The following is a 19,819-nucleotide window of genomic DNA, read 5'->3' on the forward strand; positions in this document are numbered from 1 at the left end:
CAAAATCGGAACAATACATAACTATAACACCAGATCGTCCTTAAATGAGTGCTTTGCTGTAAAAACTTCAAGAACAGAAAAAAAAAATGAAAAAAATCTTTTACAAGATTTGGCGTATCAATCTGGAATTCAATCCCACAATCACAAAAGTCACATAGCCTGTATTATATAGTTATCAGTTATTGCCTTCTAGCTTTCCGTGTGTGTTTGTAACTTATTATATTGTTAGTTTTTTTTACACTAATTAATTAATTTAATAATCATTTGTTTATACCTCTGTATTGAAGTGTGTAAACCATTTTTATTTTAATCCTTGCTGCCGCCTTAATTACTCGCTTTTACTGGTAGCGGGGGTAAGCAATTTTGTCACAATATATAAAAACAGATGATAAAGTTCAGTTTAGTTCAGTTTAGTGCAGTGACGCAAATCTTAAGTTCTGAAATTTTTTCTAAAATTCAATGTGGCTAAAAGAACCTTGTTTCCACATGTCTGAAGAGAAAGAAAACGTGAAACTTCGCGTTTGTCATGTGCAGTCACTTTCTTCTTCTACCCATACTACCTTTCGGTCTTGTCTTTAAGCTTTGATCGGACAACGTTAATTGAAATACCTGTATACGTTCGACAATTGTGTTCAATTTTAAAGGAATTCAAACACACACACCTGTCCCTTCAACTAATGGTGTGGGTGAAACGTCCCCACCTGATAAAGCTTTGGGCGATGCACTGGACAAAGTGACAGCAGAGAAAATCGACAGGACGGACGAAACGGAGAAAGAAAAACTTGATGAAGATGGTAGAATGCTGGTCTTAACTAATGATGTAGAGACAATCGACGGGGAGGGAGTGAGTGTTGCTGAAGATGCTTGACTGCTGGTCTGAACTGCCGTGCTTGATAACACTGTTTGATAAAAAAAAAATGAACATCATTAAGCATTTTATAAAAGGATAGTTTTTAAAGCCGATAGGGTATTTCATCATCGTTTAAAAATGGAGAAGCAACGGATTGAAAATGTGATTGACTAGTACTAAACGTAATAGTGGGTATAACTGTGGAAAGGGCAGGTACCAACGTAAATGGTAAACTGTTCAGTCTGAACAGAAAAAGACGAATTTCTCGGAAAACTACTGCTCTATCCTGCATTCCAGCGAGCGTTTCCGAAAGTTTTGGTTAAATGACAAGCATTCCACCCGGATTGGGCTTGTTGCAGTTACTGTTCAGTTTAAAACTCTAGAATCAACATTTACTGAATATTTTGTTGGAAACGCTTAAATTGGAAGCAGGCTCGCCAACATGTTTTCCTTATCATCAAATAAAGAAAGCGAGTGCGTTCAGAAACTAATAAACAAATTAAGTCCGATGTAACTAGTTTTAGTATATGTTAGTGGGAACAGTGGATCGACAAGCGACTGTTTTGATCCAGTTGGGACCTATCAGCGTTCGGCATTGCCAAGCAAAATAATCTGACAACAGCTTGAGTAAGCAGATTTTCCTTCTCGCGAAATATTTTATGAAATTCATTATGATTACGAGCCCCTGTAAAGTTAAGGCTGAGTTAACAGTTAAGAACGTTTCGTGTCGAACCGCGGAGAGCGCTAAAATAAGCGTTCTTTTGGGCCCAGACCAGGATAACAACCGTGAACAATAAACAGTAAAAGCGCAGAAAGAAAAATGTAGACTGCAAGGAAAATTTCTTATATGCAACGTTTACAAGTAAAAGCATACAGGTGGCTTAGTGCCGTTGTTCACGAATATCCTACACTTTACCGGCTTCAAACGCGGCGGCGGTTTATTAAGCTGTTTAAACCGTCTTGTCTGCGTTACAGGGTTTGTCTAACCAGACCTATTTTATCGCGAAAGGTTAAGTTTGGGAACCATCTCACACAAGAAGAGTTGTACAATGAAGGCTACAGGAGAACGCACTTTTCTCATGAGTGCCTCTGTAACTTGCACCCTATAGTTTGTTTTGTGACCGATGTTACACTGTTTCTCTTGTTCACTACAATGTGAGTTTGCTAACACAAAATCCAACTATATCCAAAAGGCTTAAGACAAGAATTTAAAGCAGATTAAGGGCTACCCTGTGAGCAGTCTCCCTATCCCACCCTATATGAGAGTTGAACCCAGGCGAGAGAAGGAAGCGGCAGTTATAATGATGTGAATCATAGGCTAGGTATTGGTCAGTGTGTGTGTGGGCTTACTGTAGACACTGGAAGTGAGAAGGCCTTCTGAATCCCTATTTACTGACTTGTCAAGAAAGGGAATAATATATAGATTTAGGCAGGCCTAAACGCGGAGCTCCCCATTTAATATAATTTTCACTGGAGCTTATAATGTTTTCATTTTGGTGAATAATTGGCCAATGTACTAATGTTTACGGTGGTTTATAGGTGAAAGACAAATTTAAATCGCTCACGGTTAAACTGAATGTCTGCGGTACGACAAAAATAATAATCTTAAAGCAGGGCAAATGTCATTACTCATGGCACAAAAAAATATTTAAAAGTACAGTAAATTATCTGCTTTCTAGCAATATAAAATAGTTTCGCGATCCTGTTATAGTTTTGCTTACGAAAGAGAGCTTTATGCTTCTGTCCCTCCCAAAAATGCTTATGCCCCTCCAAAAATGCTTGAAAACTTGTAGGAACAGAATTTTTCCTCCAAAAACGCTATGAATCAAAGAGCTCTTAGAGCAAGGACTGAATTGTTTTCACCAAGTTTTACGTTTGGTTTTCATACCTTAAACATATATGAGCAGCAGGTGATTCTAGATAGATCCATCGTTGATGAAGCTCATGTGAAACCCGATTTAGCTTTCGAATGATCCTTCATGTACGACGCTAGTTCTACAGATAGACACGAAAGTCATCGATCGATTATGGCTCTCAATGTCCACTTTTTTGGCGGTCGATTACTTTTTACACGTAATTTTAAGCAACATTTTGTTTCTTAGCTTCTTGTTTTTCTTTACAAACCACTTTTAATTTTAAAGGCCGCCTTTATACGGCCGTCTTGCTTCACTCTTTCTACCATCAAACTATGGCCGCCATGTTGCACTACGTACGTCGTACGCGCCCGCGAACCATGCCGCTAGCCATGTTGACCATGAAAAACCAAAAGCATGGTTCTGTTAACTTTCTGTGTATGGGGCTCTGCTCTGCGGCCCTTCGGGCCGCTGGGAGCTCCGCTATTATTATAGCACAACTTAGGCAAAGCGCGCGCTCTGATTGGCTAATTTACCGTCTACTATTTGCCCATGGGTGTACGCTGACGTATATATGTCTTTAACCTGAGCGCGCGCGCTGATCTGATGCGACATGGCACAAGAAAGTGCTGCTACTTCACGAGTTTATACGTATTTTATCGATTTTTCTGTGAATTTGAAAAGCTAAACAAAAGAACATCCATCTCGCCATAATGCTGAAAGACTTTTAGGCATAAGGCACGCCTGAAATCAAAAATTCAAAAAGTTTGTTTGTTTTTTCTTTTAGGTTTTCTTCAGCGTTTACGCGAGCACTACACACATTTGTTTAAATAAGCGCGCGCACTTTTACCTCAAAAAACTGTAATAAATCTCCCAAAAGTTGTGCTATAAAACAAATGGTAAACGCCATAGCGTACACTATTGAGTTATGAATGTACTTGGGAGGCTTGCTCAGCACTCAAGAAGCTAGAGTCGCCGAGCTTCTTTCGTGCTTAGCAACCTCCCGCGTACATCCATAACTCAATAGTGTAAGCTATGGCGTTTACCATTTGTTAAATTGTGTTAACTTTTTCTATTTCCATGGTAAAAACGAGTAGTAGGCTATTATCTGATTCGGTGTTTCAAAAACCCGTCAACATGGTCTTGATCTAAGATGGTAAAAGTGTCATCTACATATCGCTGCCAGATCTTAGGTTTGAAGGTCGCAGTTGATAACGCCCGTTTCTCAAATTATTGCAAGTAAAGGTTCGCTATAACTGCGGAGACAGGGCTCCTTATAGCTGCCCTGTCTTGTTGTTCGTAAATTGACCCCTTGAATTGGAAAAGAGGTCGGTAGTTTGTGCAGGTATAAGGTTTGTGAGGTTGGCAAGACCGGATTCATTCTCTTGTTTGCGCGACACAGCCTTTACGGCACCTTCGATCCGCGCGTTCGCAAACAACGATTCTACGTCAAAAGATACCATGACTTCGTCTTCTTGTACATGTATTCTTTCATGGCTGAAAGTAGACACAAAATGAGTAAAGTTTATAACCGTGTAGTCTGGTTTGCCTGTCAACGGGGACAGGATGTAAGCTAAATGAACCGACAAGTCGTTAGCGAAGGTGTTTACACATGAAACAATAGGTCTTAATGGTATCTCAGACTTGTGTATCTTAGGTAGGCGGTATATCCTGTTGTGCCACCTCAAGTCGACAAAAAAGTGGGTAATAAACTTATCATCACGATGGTGAGGTATCATAGTCGCCAAAGTTGAGTCTGCTATAAGAACGCTTTATCATATGACCCGTACGGACCCGCGCCGGCGCAATTTACTTAAAAAACCATATGAAAAAAAAGTCCCGTATGAGGGCCGTACGCCTCGCTTTACCTGGGCTGAAAAAAGCCGTGCGGCCCTACTAGAAGAGCGTACGGCCCCGCTACTGTCGCGAGATGCCTGAATTGGAACCAGTTGATTCCGCAGCTTTGAATTCAGATGAACGATAATTAAGAGTTTTCTAAAAAGCAAAGAATGTCCAACATCTTTATTAAAACTTTACTTTCTAGAAAGCGATGTATTTTGCAGGCGCAAAAATTAAAACAAAACTTGTTTAAACTCGGCAAATGATGAAGAAATACTCCTGACAACAACAATAAAATCGAAATAAAGCTGTCAAAAAACAACATAATCGGACAAAGACGTATCCTGGATTGAAGTCATGATAAACATCGAAGAAAAAATGCAAATGCGAAATAAACTCAAATTTCTCTTTCTGCTGCGTAATTTTTTAATCAAAACAAACAAAATGCGAGTACAGGTTTACAAGTGTTATTTGCCCATAATTTTTAGTGTTTGCTGTTATATGGGCCATTGTTTTTAATGTTAACTGTTTCCGGAGAAAATACTGTTAAGTGTTTGGAGGGTTTTCATTTTCGTTTTAGCATTGTAAATTCTTATCTGTTCTTCGAAAATAGGTAATGAAATCAGTCATGAAGTTTGAGATTGTGCTGTGTGTTCTCCTAGGAAATCTTCGGTTGTCTACGGACATTTACAGCAGTCTTCGAGAAACTTCGGTATTATTCAGAAATCTTCCGAAATGATCGGGAATCGTCGGAAAATGGCAAAAAGCTTCTTGATTCACTAAACTGATTAATTTTGGATTTTTTGGAGCCGTATTTGTTTCTTTCTGGATAAAATTTACTGTTACAGTGAATATTTTACTGTTAGTGTTAAAAAGCCTAAAATTTAACTGTTTCATTTTAATAAGCCAAAAAAATAAGTGTTTAGTGTTAACGAAGTAGCTCCATTCAGACCCTCGTTTACGACTAACCTGATTATGAAACAGTTTCCCGCTTGTTTTCACGAAGCATTTATAGCACAATTTGGACATCAACTGTAATGCAGAGCTCAACATCGTCGAGGAACTAACTAATTCAAGGACTAAGCAGCAACAGCAGACGTTCATGAATCCTACGATCCGTGGTAAACAAAACAACTTGAACCCGAAGGTGGTGTTACCCCTGCATCAGGAGCGCGGTCAAAAGCGTGGTAAGCCTCGCAAAGCCCGGCCTGGCCGGGCTTTCCGGGCTGTTTGCCGCGCTTGCCAGAAAAACGTGGCCTGGAAAAGCATGGCAACCGCAGCCAAGGCCAGGCTTTTGCGGCTTGCTTGGCCACAAAATCCCGGCTCTCGTGGCTATACCCTTCTTTGCCAGGATTGCCAGGAAATTGCGGCCTGGAAAAGCGTGGTAAGCCCGGCCAAGCCAGGGCTTTTTTGGCCACAAATGCCCGGCTTTCGTGGCCTTGAACGTTCTATGCCTATTTTTCCTTGGCTTTCCTGCTCTGGAAAAATATAGATAGAAATATAGATAGATAGAAACCCCGGGGGGGGGGGTTACTCAAGAAAGTTTTATACGGGGAGGCTCCGCCCCAAGTTCTAACCCCTTACCCTTTTATATACCATTTTTGACAGAAATTGTACCCCTTTCGTATACCTTTAACTGAAAAAAGGTACCCCTTTCATATACCTAAGAGACATGGCGTGGACTTAAAATAGGACGTTTTCTTGACATTTTTGTGTAGCGCTTAATAAATTAAAATAATACAGCCATAAATTGCGTCTGTTCGAAATATTTTAATTAAAGGCCTTTTTAAATAGCCAAATGACAGATTTCCATACCCTTTCATATACTTAAACTCGTGAAATCCCTACCCTTTTATATACCTGAAGCCAGAAAAAGGTACCCCTTTCGGGCGGAGCCTCCCCGTATAGGCCATTATAGGGAGTACCCCCCCGGGATAGAAACATAATTAACGTGTCAAAATAACCACTTAGCTCGGGAAAACCCATACTAGTTTGAGGACACGAAATGAATAGATTCTAAAAAACAATTAAAAAAATATTTAAAACTATGTAAAATATCAAATAACAATAAAAAAATAATCCTAATAATACTTATCTTATAATCTAATGAAAGCTGGTCTAATAGTGTAGGAATTGAAATGATAATCACTAAAGAGATAAAATGATAAGTTTCTCTAATTATGATAATTATGCAGAGGGAACAGCAATTGCAGCCATGATAGAGCAGTAAACTAATGTCACATTTTCGTATCTTGTTTTTAAAAATATTCAAAGTTTCTAACATCTGGGAATTATTTTCCCCATAATCTAGGCCCAAGGTAACGCAAAGAATGCGTTAAATTTGGTCACAAAACCCCATCACAATATCGGAGAAAATCGGAGAAAAGGTACATAACCAATAATAAATTTAGGCAGAGTTGAAGTCAATTTTAAAATTCATTGACTATTCATTAGGGTGCAAACCAATCCAAGCACAGTATTCAGATCACATGTACACAACTGTAAACCCCAATATAAATCAAACAATAGAATTAACTTTTGATACAAACTCCTGCTCAGCTGATTAGTGTTCATTAACTTTTGATACGGATCTCTACCGAATCGCATAACAATACTTTGCATTCAATTTATTGTTTTCATTTTACAAGTAAAATAAAATATTCGCGTCTGATCTGTATGGCCGTTTACAACGGCTCGCCTATCGGCTCGCCATTGCAAACGCCCATACAAATCTCCCGCTCATATTTTATCTACTACTTAAAACAAAAGCTTACATTTAATTTGTAAACAAGAAATTGACACATTTATTTTATATCAACAAAGTCTTGCACTCAAAAATCTACAGTACCTTCCCATTGAAGACAGTGAAAAGCAAAATGTGTCGTTTCAGTAATAAAGCTTATCTTGAAAACTTAGTCCAACAAGTGAGAAGCTTTCATGAATTATTATTGCTCACATACATACATTTTAAAGCAGGTAGTTTACCTTTTGGAATGTTCAAGATACAGACGTTCCACTACTTACTTCAAAGTCGAATTTAGAGCTTCTGAATTCGAAATACAGCATTTCACCTTTCACACAACAAAAGTTCATAGTTTTTCATCTTTATAGGACAAGTAATGACTTGGGGTGACCTAGCACAATTACAAAACTCATTCTTGAATTTTTTTTTAATCCGGCGAAAGGCCTCAAAAAATTAATAAAATAGTTGAGTTTATCTCGTGCAACTCGACCACATGAGCCGCCATTTTGGATTTGAACTCTAAACTCTGGAAACTAGTTTATCTATCCCATGATGCAATGCTCTGAGAACCATTGGTCAGTATTGAAATTTGCGTGCGTGCATTTCTAGTCTGGTCACAAGCAGGACATTCATGAGAAAATATTCTGGAATGATGCTATAAAGCAAGCTAATTTGTATCTGTCCTAGACAAAGTAAGTAGAAAGAATCATAAAAGCATATTGAAATGAGATATTTCCATTATTTCTTTTGTATTTTTGCAATCTGCTTCGTGATCAGTGTGATCACACCGGTCAGTACAGATGATCTATTAGTCAGTTTGCTGTTATTTTATGACGGTATTTGATCATATCAATCTTGTTTCTTTATTGAATTCTTTGTTTATTTACTGAAGCAGTCGGATGAAGGAAGAGGTCAGCTGAATACAGTGTCAATAAAGAACTGATTTTAATCACATAATGTCCCTTTTTGTTTTGTCTTAGGTAAGAGGCAGAACTGCAGGATAAGTGACACCAAAAGAGCTAAGTGAAATACAGTTCACAAACTTAAGGGATACATAAACGTTCAATGTGAATTTTATCCCAAAAATTGTGGGATATGGAATTTTACAAATATAAGTCCCCTGGAAACTCACAACTGTGAATGTGATGTCAGTTAGATGAAAATAAATTGAAATGGTTTTATGTAATAGAAAACCTGCAATTTAATTTGAGAGAAATAAATTATGAACAGAAACTTGACATTCCAGCTGGTCTTCAATCTTCTAGTATGCCTAGCCCAGAGACGTTAAACTTGTAAAATTATAAGAATTTAAGAGCACTTAAAATGGTATACATACAGATCATGTTTTTTCTAACAAAATCTAGATGTTTAAAAATAGACGAGTAACCAGGGTAAGACATAGTAAAATTTTATAAAGCGATCTCTGGTTAAAAATATGATGAAAAACGAGCTTTCGACTACCAGTCTGTAGTCTTTGACAAGTAATGAATAAAAAGCGCGAACGTTAAAATATATACTATAAAACCCCTTAAGACATTACAACAAGAGTTTGTTTCCCCGAAAGCAAGACCTCCGGCGGAACTACAAACAAATGTCGTCTACAAGATACCATGCGCCGACTGCCCGTGGAGTTACATCGGCGAGACGGGAAGATGTTTAAAAACAAGAAAAAAAGAACATATTAGCAACACAAAAACCTTTAAAAAAGGTTCTAACATCGCCTCACATGCCTGGTTGAACGACCATTCCATCGATTTTGATAGTGCGCGTGTGATTGATAAAGGAAATTTTCGCGTTAGAAAAACTTTGGAATCCTGGCACACAGCAATTACGAACCATGCTAACAATAATGCGAAACAATTACCAAGACAATATTCAATTTTATTTTGAACCTTTCATTAGCATTTTTACCCGCACACGAACATTTTTATTGTTTTTATTATAATTTTGCTTTTTCACACTTTTTATAGTATATATTTTAACGTTCGCGCTTTTTATTCATTACTTGTCAAAGACTACAGACTGGTAGTCGAAAGCTCGTTTTTCATCATATTTTTAACCAGAGATCGCTTTTTAATATTTTACTAAAATCTAGATGGTTATTATTGTTAAGTAAGGTATATTTTTCAGCCATGATATTGAATGTTTACACTGTATAATTATAATGTCTTTTAAGATAGGGCACTGAATAACTTGCCAGATTAAAAAATGATGTACCTGTGTTATGTGCAAAGGATTTTGGGATCACCAGGGGGCAAACATTGCAAGTCAATGGCAAGAAATGTTGCACTCCCTTCAAAAATATTTTTTGGACGTCAAAACAACTTTTTTCTATACATTTTCCTTTAGCGACTTGCAATCCCAAATCCTTTGCGCATAACTGCTAACTCATTTATTGTATTTAAGCAGAACGACAAACCGGAATTAGCACAAATTTGAAACAGTTTGAAATCGTTGTCATTATTTTCTTTACCAGAAAAACACTGCATAATAAAACAATTATTAAATTCGGATTTTGTGATATCCGGAATAATCAAGGTCGAGGTAAGTGTTATCAGCCAAAGCCGAAGGCTGAGGCTAGAAACTCATCCAATAATTGTGCAAAATGTGTCATATTTCAGCCAAAATTCGGTCAACTTTCGAGACTTCGTGTGAAGAGCAAACTAAATTACCCAAGCCAGTTCTCAGATATGTTTTGCCAACGAGACAGGCGAGCGAAAACGCGAGCCTGTCTCGGCGGCAGGATATAGAGCTGTGCGTAGTGTGAGGGCTATGCAGAAAAAATCTCAGATCTTTCAGCTCGATTTTCGCGTAATCCGGTTCCGGTAGTGATATTTTTTTGACCATTTTAGGATGTAGGCGGAAGTTGTCGAAAACACAATTTCTGATGTTTTTAGCCAATCCATTCAGCAGAATATGTTCAGCACGTGCACACTTTGTTGTAGTTTGGCCAATCAGCGCGCTACTAATTTTTTTAGCACGTGCATGATGCATTGGCAACTAAAATTCCCAGACAAGATGCGTCTCAGATAACAAAGAGGTTTCAAATCTGTTCGCTTCAAAAAACAAAAATTCCCGAACTAGAGATTGAAATACGAAAGAAACTTGAATTAAACTTTGTTTAGAATTTAATTTCATTTAAGATGAAGGCAAGAAATGCATTACAAAGCTTCAAAATTTCCAAAGCTTCGAAAATTTCGAAGTCATACAAATTTGCATGCGTAATTAAGTTAGGTCTGGCTATGAAAACAACACGGAAACGGATTTGGTGTCGTGGATTTTATCGATCAGAAGAGAGCTATTTAGAGTTTTTTTTTTCGTTTCTCGAATTTATAAAAAGAATGCCCTATACTTCATTTTTTTACTGGATTGTCTAGCTTTTTTGCTCGGACAACCGGGCCTTGAATTTTCCTAAAAGCTCTCAACAACAACAGTTTAACGTGACATTTGAGACGTCACGCATTGCGCGTGATGAATTATTCTCGGAACGGTGGTAGTAAAATAAAATAAACTTGTTCCATCTTTGGCCACAAAGATGAAACCTCAAATTTGTTGGATACTTACGTGTTAAGTGGATTTAACTGCAGTGTGGAAAGTTTGAAACGATTTGTTTTGGCAAATCTTTGTAAAAGTTTGCTTTTTGTTTCGTAATAAATTTTCCGAGTTTAGTAGTTCATAGCAACTTTGATTAAGACCTTTAGGACTTTAAAACAGCTAAAACAGCAGAAACCTTTCCAAAATAGCGGCATCGAACAACAATGGCTTAAAAGGCTCTCAAAAAGCATGGAGTTTACAAGATTTCTCACTAAATCTTCACTACTTTGGTATTATTTTAGAACTTTTTCCTCATTTAGCCTTCACAAAATCGCATTTCAGTTATTCCAGAAAAATTCCAGATTTTCAAAGAAAACGCCCAATGTTTATTGATCGGACCAAAATCATAAAGCGTACTTTCAGCCAAACATTTACAATTATCCTTCCTTCTTCTCTCCCGTTGTACTCGTTGGCATTTCTACCGATAGGTACCACTAGTAGTACATTGGTTATATACTTCATAGCTTGAGTTTTAGCAAAAACCGAGGTGTAGCACATGCTTAAAATTTAAATCGCGACTAACAGGATAGATAGAAATTTTTTTCCACTTGAAAAAAAGCAATTCTAAAATTTTATTGTATCAGCTTCCAGATTATTGCCGAGATGAAAATTTTGCACCAAACTAGAAGTAAAAGTCTCAATAAACTAGTCTGTGGAAAAAGATTTTTCCTAACCGTCATGCCTTCGGCATGCGAGCGAAGTTTTGTGAACGACCGATTTCGTATTAAATTTTGGCTGTTTTGAAGTCGCCGACAGCAAAAATCTTTTCATTTTGTTTCCTCATGCCTGGCATGCCAAGACATGTATATTGCATCCTTTCATATTAAAACTAGGTTTTTACATTCCAGGTTTTAATACTTTTAATATTATTGTAGCAAAATTACAATTTGATCGATACACCACCGAAGAGGGTGAAATTGAATTTGTTTTCCTTTGAACTGGTTTTCTTTTGTAAAAATCTCAAATATAATCACTCTAAATTATTTATGTAAGTAGCTGATGAAGACCACACCCCCAATGACCAACCGAATGGACGGCCGACCAGAAGCCATGTATCAGTTACATGACCATCTGAGAGACCAGACCAAACAAATGAACACAGGAAGTAGAGGTTACATCCTGTTGGCTGTGTGATTATAGGTTTTGCTAGGTTTTAGCTAAATTTTTTGATATAAAACAAAGTAGTACTGGAACTGTCTTAAATTCCATATTTTCGTTTAGAATGTTTATGTAAGTTTCAGATGAAGACCATACCCACACCGAAACAATGAATGGCAGGTCGGCCAGAAATCATGCAACAGTTACATGACCATCTGAGAGACCAAACCAGACAAATCAACACTGAGAGTAGAGGTCACATCCTTTTGGCTGTATGACCATAGGTTTAAACTAAATCCTTATTTTGACATCAAAATTGACTAGATCCTTATTTTGATATCAAAAATAAGTAGTATTGTAAGTTTCTAGGTTATAAATATGGGCAAATATGTGTTTATGTAGGTAACAGATGCAGACTACTCCCAAAACACACAAATGACCGGCAGGTCAATCAGAAATCATGCATCTGTTACATGACCACCCGAGAGACCAGATTAGACAAATGAATGCAGGGAGCAGAGGTTACATCTTGTTAGTTTTATGACTATAGGTTTTATAAGATTTATTAATTATAATTTTTTAATTGATAAAATTTATTGTTCTGTAGCATGACATGAGGGAGGACAGGTTTAGTATAGAGCTAGCTTGGTTGTTATCAATCATGTTATCAATGTTGTTATCAATCATGACCAAACCAGACAACTGAACGAAAGGAGTAGAGGTAACATCCTGTTGGCTGTATGACTATAGGCTTGAAAATAAATTTGACTAGAATTTATTTTTACTCTTATTTAAATTTGACTTGAATTTATTTTTTACTTGAATTTATTTTTACCTTAATTTAAATTTGACTTAAACTCAAATAAAACTGATGTGAGGGAGGATAGGTAGAATCATGTTTAAAATTGCCATATGATTTATTTCTTTTCTAGGTTTTGTGAGTGACGAAAGCAGGTAAAGTCCCTTGCACGTTTATTGATGAACTACAGGTCAGCAGTTGCTATTGATGAATGGTAAGTCAGCAGCTATTAAAATGATGAATGACAGGTCAACATATAGCCAAACCCTCCCTCGTTATTTTCGATTTTCTCCAAATCGGAGCGGTCTTTTAAAAAACAAACTACATCAGGTTTAGTAACTCGATAAGACCCATTTGTGGGGAAAATATAATCCAAAACTGTGGCCGTTGACATAGCGTTTGTAAAAGGCAGTGTTTTGGTTAACTCAACGTCTTTATTCACGGCTTCACAGGAATACAACAATCTTCGTTTTCACAGCTTTCGATCTGTGCATGTTTTACAACTTGGAGCACAGCGAACACGATGCGAAAATCACATGATGCTACAGGGCACCCACGGGGTACTATCACAAGTAAAGAATCTCTTACACAGCCTACCCCTGTGGGTGTAGGGGACTGTAGCAGGCAGGTAACTTGTTTCTGGTTTCACGTGAGGTGTTAGCCATGAGAGGTCCCAGTGGCGAACCATGACAGCACCGTCTAACTGTTCGAATAGGCTTCCTTCGAACTTAAAAAGCTTATTTAGTTTCGCGGCAACTCGTAACAAATCAATCAGATCCGACTTCGTGGTTTTGGGATTATGTTCCTCGTTGAAGCAGTAGTTTCTTAAGGCTCTTTCTGCGATGTTCTCAATGGTTTCATCTACACGAACGTTGGTGAAAAGTAAAGATACGTCAAGTAAAGACACTAAGATGTCATGGTCATTGATTTTCATCCAATGGAGTTCGCCGGCGAATTGGTCGTTAGCGGTCGTTAGCGGACAAGGGTTTCAGCTTTTTGTCCAGCCACTTTGCAAGCTTGTAATTGTATGTTTCTACGGCGCGAACTTTGCCTCCTCATTAATGGATGACTCCTTCAACAGACGCACATAGTCAGTTTTGTCCATCACAACTACTGCTGAGCCCTTATCAGGCTTGATAACAACGATCTCATCTCTTTTCGTTAGCTGACCTATTACTCGCAGCATTGCTTTAGGTCAGTGGTGCTGGACCTTTGCTTTCGCTCTCATTAAGGGCAATAGATCGTAAATGTTGCCGCTGCTAATTTTGCGTTCAGAGGTCCTTCGTTGGGGTAAGCAATTTTTACTTTCAACGGCGTTGGAAATTTGGAGGGCTAAGTTCGCAAAATAAGCAGATATATTCGCTTAGCCGAAAACAAAACATTACACCAAGTCGCCTTCAGTCACACTCTATTCACCCTCGACACAGGCTGGCAACAACTGGTGGGTAACAGTGCAGTGTTACCCTCTAACTGGCGTCACAGTTTACTCTGATTAAATTATATAACTACCATGTCTTTCATGTTTGTTCATTATTTAAATTTTATTAAATCAAACCACTTTCCCGTATTGAACAATTGTGCACATGTAGAACAAACGGTAACTGTTCTTTGTTGCATATGAAGCATCTTATCATTGCTGTCTTCCAGGTTTCAGAGCAATTCTTAAGAAGGGCTATAGTTACTTATCTCTGAATGAGTCGTATACTTCTGGTCTTTTTTATCACGACATGCATGATAACCTTTTAATTTCGATTTTTTTATTTTATTTCTTTTAAATAGAAGAAGCAATACTAAGAAAGGCACTAATAAGGAAGAGGCCAAATGGTTGGATAACCTTACTTTTCCGGTGGTCCTTCAGTCGCAAATATTATTTCGTAATAATATAACATTCAAACAATTGGATAGTTTAAGACAAAAGTCGAAGTTTGTTTCATATCTACTTTGTAAGAAATATTACTTACTATATGTGGATCAGAAACAGATAAAGATGTATGTTGTCTTAAACGTTCAACAGTTGTTTGTATGCGAGGCGCACGAGTCAACCTCAAGCCTGAATGAAGCTCGAATTACGAGCCAGCCTCGAGTCAAGTTCCACTCAACCTGAAATTCACTCCTGTTTTAATATAACACATTGCAATTTTCATTTGTTTTGTGTGTTTTTTAATCGAGATTCTTACCTTCATAACACGACAGATTGTTAGCAGTCCTACTGTTGTCAAGATTATCTGACTCGCTGAATGAGCCGTTCACCAATTTGGTTTTTCAATATTTTTCAATAATAATGAGGATGAAATCAAGAGAGAAGAGAAGTGTTTGTAAGCCAGTTAACTAGCCTATTAGAGCAAGTGAGTATTATAAGGCTGAATCGATAGTGATGGCTTTGCTGTGAGCAACGGAATACTAGTTGAGTCAAGCGAGAGAGTCATGATGTGGGCGGAATAGGGCTCTCAGCCATGCATGACTTAAGTGAAAATACGAAAATGTCAGTATGCTTAAGCAGCAATAAATCTCTTAGTGTCGGTACAGTAATTCTTAACAATCTTAAGAGAGGAAGACGGTAACGGGGTATTGTTAAACTGAAGGAAGTGTTTGCCAACATCTTGTGATTTTATGCAAATTGGGTAAGAATTTGCCGAAAGGCGTTTTGTGATGATTGGTGATTGTTGTGACTGGAAAGACGAACATACGAACGGCTCTGGCCAGCGATACTTGATTATGAAGACAGCATTCGAACATTGAAACGTTAACTGAAAACTGAAGTATTGCAAAAATGGAAAAACTAAGGTTGACTCGAACTTAGTGCACTGTGACTCGAGTGATTCGGAATAGAGGTAGTTCGTGATTAATCAACAACTGGGCATGTTTTATCTGCGCGGAACGACACAGCATACAGCACAGCAGACTTCATTTCTAAGCGCATTTTAAAGCATTATTGCGAATTAAATATCTAAGCGATGCCTCTAATTCGTTCCAATATGTAAACAGCAGAAACAGTTCGAAGGCTGTGAAGTATGCTTACATTCAAGGAAATTATTGTAATCCTATTTACTGCTACCAATTAAGGGTGAAACATTTTATCCAATGGTTTTTCCATAAACTCATACTGTGCTAGAATTTAATTTAACTTTGTCATTATCAATTTAGCCTCGGTTATCTCTGAGTTACCAATGTATGGAAAATAAAAAAAACACTCACCTCCCGTTAGAAAGATGAACGCCTTTAGCTGCATCTCAAGATGCACGCCAGATACTTTTGATAGAAGCTCAGTCAAAAAATACTAGCCTGTTGTTTGCACTTTTTACTTATCGTGGGATTAACGTTTGTCCTTTACAGCCTCAAACATTTAAAGGACAAACTTTATCGATTATAGAAATAGACCACTAGGCCTACAGTTATCAGATGAGTGGGCTCTGAAGTCAAAAGACTTATGCAAAATATGCCGTCATGCATGGTTGAAGCATAAACATCGCCAATATCAGAGGGTTGCGTCTGTTTTGCTGAAACCGGATAAAATTCATATATTGGAAACTTACCATAGAAGAAATTGATTGAATGTGCGATGTTAAAAGTCAAATAACATGTTTTACTGCAGCTGATGAATACAAAGCTACTATTACCGGGCAACCCCCGCATGCTGCCTCTTAATCTTTATTTACGTACACGTCTTGTAATCAGTCCAGACGAATGTCCACTTTTGGAAATGTTTTGATCCGCAGATCAAAACAAACAGTTATCAAATCATTGCTCGAATTTGGAGTCACATGATGCGAGGTCTGTTGACATAAAATATTCATGCTGGCTCTGTCGATCGAAATCTTGAACAGCCAAATGTACAGAACTCGAATTTGAATGAAACAAGCTTCGGTCTATTAACGAAATTCACGGAAATTCACAGCTTACAGCACAGGCAGCCCAGGCTCACGCTTTGACAACTCGGTCAAAATGGCGGCGTCGAAATTATAAGGATTTGTATGAAACTTTATAGCAAAAATTTATATCGAAAGAAAATATAATAAACAGCCAGGTAAGTTCACATTTTACATCATATGTTGTCTATGTGATGGTTTTTGACTGTTATATTAAAAGCATTTAAACCCTATTTAACCGATATTTTTAATTTTAGTTTACTCTTACCTAAATATATGCAAGGGTGAACACTTCCGACGCTCGATAAACACCACTGTTCGACAAAAACAAGCCAAATACTGCTTTTAATTTCATCCGCTCACTCCAAAACTTCGCATGGGTATAGTTCGAAGACCATACTTTCGATACAGTAAATTTTTGATCCGGCTGCCTCTCTCCGTGATTAAAGAATACGGAAAAAATAACCAAGATTTGTACACCTTTAGCTTTCTCCAACACCTTGACTCCGATAGAGTCTACGCATTTTTAATTAGCCTTGCCTTTCACGTGCAGCCTCACGCAGTGATTGGGCAATAGGTGTCAGGGCGACGACACTTCTTTCCCGTAGGGGAGGGAGGCAAACGAGACCTTCGAGGGTGCTCTGCCTTACACGTGTACACTAGCCCGAGTTCCCACAGGATGATTTGACCTCACGTATAAATCTAGACTCACAGATGTACCATAAGGGAATTTTGCAGAACCCTGCATATTAATATTTACGATTCTGACGGTATACAGATTTAAAGCACGGGCACGCGACAAAACAAAGATGCTGTGAAAACTTAGCCGCAAAAGGTCTTGCGAAGAGACCACAGAAATAACGGCTAATGCTAGTATCGTGCAAGTTGTTGTTCAGCTGGGAACAGAAGGAAATGTAGCAAGATTCAAAACGCGCGTGTCGACTACATTCTAAACATTTGCGAAAACTTTGAAAATTATCAGATCACATTTGCATTGAAATAAAAAACATGTACACTTGCTTTCAATTCAATACTTCAGTCTCTGTTCGATTTTTAAAAATTTCATCGAGACATTTACGGTATGTCTAATTAAGCTCGAATTTTTTATTAAACATGTGTGTCTAATGCGCGTGTAGTTAAAGCTAATCTTTAGACTTTTCAATAGCGAAGCCACTTTGAACGAACGTTTAGAGCTATTCAGTTCTTTGCTTCGTTACATTGTTGATGATGTTGCTGGACCTTGCTGTAGTGGCATGTTTTGTTTTGTAAAGCCGCAATGAATATAATTTGCAAGGGTTTTCCAAAACCTCACGGTACACCAGTGAGTGTAGAATTATACGTGAGGCAAACGTATAGAAACGTATAGAACGTCCCTGAATTTTTTCAAGGCTCAGAAAAATTTTTCACAAGAGATACACCAGATTAAAGCTGAAGAAACGACCCAAAAGACAACCAAATCAAACATACGCATCGAAAGAAAATCCTAACCTCCGCTCACAATCCGCCGTGATTTTACACAATTGTCACGCATAACGCTTCTTCAATGCTTTCTCTGTGTTGTGTTGCCATGTGGCAGGAAACGCACCACGGGAAAACTTGAAAAAAGGCAAATATAAAATTCAAGTGGAGTTCACTCGGGAAGAATTGACAACCGCCATGTTGTTACGTCACGCTATTGTTTTCCGCATTTCCAAAAGTGGACATTGTCCTGGAGTGGTAATGTGAGGTCCTCCCGTTAGAAATCAGAAACCATTCCATATAAGGCTTAAAAAATGGCATTCATAAAATAGGTGACATACAGTTTCTGATTCATTTTCACAAAATGTACAAAGGTCGTTTGGGATGTATCCTATTTTGGCTAAGCGATGGTTAGTAAAAGTGATATCGTTCAGAATCTTAAATTGGAAGCTCCTTACAAATGTTTCGGACTAGGTCAGATCTCACATTTAGAAATGCTTTGGAAACAGTTTTATCGTCCAGACCAAATTTCTCTTTCTACTTAAAGAACCCTCTTGAGACCTTTTAAGAAAGTTAAAACTTTCTTCAAAATGAGCACTTCATAAAATTGTTTACTTTTACTTGTTAGAGGGTCAAATAATTTTCCATCACACTGAAATTCTAATGACATCAATTCATTCACATTTATCTCTCGAAGTTTAAGATCGAGAGGAATAGCTTGGCGAATTCCGGTCCAGACTAAGAAATTTGTGTGTTTCAAACCATTTCGTTTCGCACTCTCATAAGATTCTGTTCAGAAGCATGTGCTGGCAAATTAAAATTCCAGCTTTTACGTAATGTGGATAGTATATTGTTTTACAATCTATCTTAACGTTCTTATTGTTCCAAATGATAGACTCAGAAATTGGAGGTGTTGTCGAAAAATCTGCTCTAAAATCAGCCCACCACAGAAGAAGTTCTTTGTAAAATGTAGAGTTAAGGTTATATTCCTTTACATCGTAATCAAACCTTAATAAAAATTTCCCCCTAAGTCTTCATGGAGAAAATTTACAAATGTCTTCCACGGAGATGAGCCTTTTGCTAATCCTAACGACTTAACTCTTTATTCTCTTAAGACTGTCCGACTCAGAATATCAATAATCGTTGGACAGGCTCCCTTATAATTAATCGAAAATCCTGAAACTTTGCCTGAAGAACACCTTTGGGGAACTATGTTCGAAAATGTTAATTTTTTTCTTCTTGGCATTTATACTTTTCGAGAAATTAAGAAAAACCGAAAATAGTGATTTTAGCTCATTAAATATGCAAAAAATATGCGTTAAATTGGCAAAGTTCTCGGTATTGCTATCAAACCAACTTTCAATGCCATGAATTGAAATGAACTTAGAATAATAGCTTTATCTTTCTTCTATCAAGCAACAGACTCTTTTATTTTTTCTAGCTATTTTGAGATTTCCATCGCCTTTTAAAATATTGCTCTATCAAGCACTTCGGGAAACGGCACAAATTGAGAAACTTTAGAGGCCATAAAAGCACCTGGGTATGTCCGATATCGAGTCAAACTAAACACTGTGCAAAAGCTCCATTTCTCTACTATTAAAATATCAAATAAAAAATCTGGGCACTCGAGATTCACACCGATAAGAAACGGAAGTTCACGATGTATTCATGCGTAATTTGCATAATGCTTAATTTGGAAGACGTCTCCCGCTGAGTGGT

At 37.6% G+C, this 19,819-nt stretch overlaps 1 protein-coding gene across 4 annotated transcripts in view; it reads right to left on the bottom strand.

The window, feature by feature from the left end:
* Positions 1-19,819, bottom strand: part of LOC144662699 (scavenger receptor cysteine-rich type 1 protein M130-like) — a 161,072-nt gene that overhangs the window by 109,930 nt on the left and 31,323 nt on the right. The gene's annotated exons all lie outside the window — the stretch shown is intronic.

This window comes from Oculina patagonica, chromosome 8 (assembly GCF_052425735.1).
Source record: "Oculina patagonica isolate OP01 chromosome 8, crgOcupat, whole genome shotgun sequence".
NCBI classification, from domain to species: domain Eukaryota; kingdom Metazoa; phylum Cnidaria; class Anthozoa; order Scleractinia; family Oculinidae; genus Oculina; species Oculina patagonica.